The 2,875-nt window shown below is 46.0% G+C and overlaps 1 long non-coding RNA gene across 1 annotated transcript; it reads left to right on the forward strand.

Moving 5' to 3' along the window:
* The first annotated feature begins 265 nt into the window (after window positions 1-265).
* On the forward strand, window positions 266-607 carry LOC143796287 (uncharacterized). The gene is made up of 3 exons (XR_013220446.1): window positions 266-286; window positions 372-437; window positions 549-607. It is a non-coding gene; the product is annotated as an uncharacterized LOC143796287 (long non-coding RNA).
* Window positions 608-2,875: the final 2,268 nt, after the last annotated feature.

A 2,875-nucleotide genomic window follows, 5' to 3' on the forward strand; every position in this document is an offset into this window, starting at 1 on the left:
CGTATGACGGGGTAGGCCTGGAGCTTATTTATAGGGACCCTAGAGACGCCCCTCTCCCACAATTTGCCTCCGTGTCTTCTTAGGTATTTAGGTCGGGCAGCCAACTTGGAATCGACTGTCCTGCCGGTCTCTGAAGTAATGCGGTAATACAACGTCATTTCCGGCCATGAGCGCCCTCCTAGGACACAGGTCTGGGGATTTAAATAGTACCGCTCCCATGCTTATCCCAGACTAGCGGTGGATACCGCGTCTGCAAGGATCACGTTCCACAACGGCTCCCCTCCAGGTATGTTATATCTCCGGACATTTAGAGACATGTTACCGGAGATCCACATCTATGAGATATTCAATCCCCTCATTTTATACTTTAGCCAACGGACTCCATAACAGGTCGCCATTGGATACCACTACTCCTAACCTGGGCGAGTCAATCTGAGGTAATCATATTGTTATAGGGGAGGCTTTTCACATACATTTGACATCATTATATACTGTTAATGTATACCCAAACTCCGTCCTTATACCATCCCATCACTGTCATCCCACAGTTTTCCTCAGATCTCGATCGATCAATCACCATACGCTTCCACTAAGCGGCTACCTATTGTGAGTATCACGACATTTCCCAGTGCACTACTAGCTGTGCCTTCACTCTATACACAATTGTGAACTATGGTCCTCTTCTGTCACGCCATTTTAGGCAACACGTAAGATCCTGCGTCTCAATTATAAGAACTGTTCACACACTTCTAAAGACACAGCACGGTACGTGTTTCTTCCTAGAACGTTTTTCTCCTGAATTGATCTTTTGGATCGCCATATTGAGCTCTCGCTCAATGTCAATTGTATATGGTTATACTCTATTATGAATTTTTGAATTATGTAACAAATATGGCTTTTTGAAAACTGTACATACTTTATTTTATGTTATCTTGTTCTGTGTACTTGGTTACTTTGTATACACTGTATTATATTATGTTTTCCATTTTGAATGTTGTAGTGACTGATGAAAGCCTAGTTAAGGCTGAAACGTTTCTCCAGTGCTACTTCAGTACCAATAAATCTACGAAAATACCTGTATTTAAGTTGAGTGCGAGACTTCTTTTACTATTTATGAAGTGTAGTGTGTGACTTGTGATACCTGGTCAAGTGAACTCCTTTAGTACCATCAGACGTAATATCACTCCCCCTGGGGGAAGAGTGACATTACTGCAACGACCAGGACTCTGGGGCGCTGTAGGATCTGCATATAGGGGGGGAGTGCTGCCTTATTCTACAGGATCTGCCTATGGGGAGAGTGCTGCCTTATTCTGTAGTATTTGCCTATGGGGGGAGTGCTGCCTTATATACAGGATCTGCCTATAGAAGGGGAGTGCTGCCTTATTCTACGGGATCTGCCTATAGGGGGAGTGCTGCCTTTTTCTACAGGATCTGCCTATGTGGAGGAGTGCTGCCTTATTCTACAGGACCTGTCTATGGGGGGAGTGCTGCCTTTTTCTACAGGATCTGCCTATGTGGAGGAGTGCTGCCTTATATACAGGATCTGCATATAGGGGAGGAGTGCTGCCTTATTCTACAGGATCTGCCTATGGGGGGAGTGCTGCCTTATTCTACAGGATCTGCCTATGGGGGTGCTGCCTTATTCAACAGGATCTGCCTATGGAGGGTGCTGCCTTATACTAGAGGGTCTGCCTATTGGGGGTGCTGCTTTAAACTTCAGGGTCTGCCTATAGGGGTGCTGCCTTGTGCTATATTGAGGACTATCTGGCACATTATACTATATGGAGGTTATCTATGGGGACATCATACAGTGTGGGGATTACAGTGTTGGAGCCATCAAACAGTTTGAAGGCTACTAAGGGGTCAGTATACTGTGTGGGTGGTACTATACAGTTAGGGGGCTTTATACTGTGTATAGGGGAGCTGTACAGGGGAGGAGACTTGGGACATTATTAAATGTAAAGTGGGCACTTATTGTAATAGGGGAACTCAGGTTACTGTGACTATCAAAGGGGCACACAGATGGCATTATTACTTTCTAGGGGGCAAAATGTGGGCTCTGTTTTCTAGGGCACTTGCACCTGGCATTACTATATTATAGAGGGGTGCTTTAGAATTTAGAGGGTACAGAGAACCACAAAGTAGGTGCAGTAATAGGGTCACATACGGCAGCAGAGTGTTGTGGATTCTGTTTGCGGGCTCCCTCTGGTGGTTACTGCTGGTACTGGGTGACTTTGGTGGGTTGCGGCCTTTGGTTTCCATCTGTCCATCAGAGGCTGGGTGTTTCCTATTTTACCTGGCCTCTCTGTCATTTCCCTTGCCGGCTATCAATGTGTTCAGATGTGCTCTGTTTGGTTCCTGCCTACCTGCTCCCAGATCTTTCAGGATAAGCTAAGTGCTGATTTTCAGTTGTTTGGTTTTTTTCCAGCTTGCTTAGAAATGTCTCTTGTTAGCTGGTTGCTCTAGTGGACTGAGGTTCTCCCCATGTGCCATGAGTTGGCACATGGGTTCTTGTAATCTCAGGATGGTTTTTTTTGATTAGGGTTTTTTGCTGACCGCTCAGTCCCCTTTTGTGTCATTCTGCTTTCTAGTTTTCAGCGGGCCTCTATTTGCTAAAGCTATATACATCATCTCTATGTGTGTGCCTTCCTCTCATTTCACCGTCAATACATGTGGGGGGCAACTATATCTTTGGGGTTAATTCCTCTGGAGGCAAGTGAGGTCTTTGTTTTCTCTGCAGTACTAGTTAGCTCTTAGGCTGGTGCGTGGCGTCTAGAACCAACGTAGGCACGCTCCCTGGCTATCTCTAGTTGCGTTTGTCAGGCGTAGGGCAGCGGTCAGCCCAGGTTCCATCACCCTAGAGCTCGTCCGATAT

The sequence above is a fragment of the Ranitomeya variabilis genome, chromosome 1 (assembly GCF_051348905.1).
Source record: "Ranitomeya variabilis isolate aRanVar5 chromosome 1, aRanVar5.hap1, whole genome shotgun sequence".
NCBI lineage: Eukaryota > Metazoa > Chordata > Amphibia > Anura > Dendrobatidae > Ranitomeya > Ranitomeya variabilis.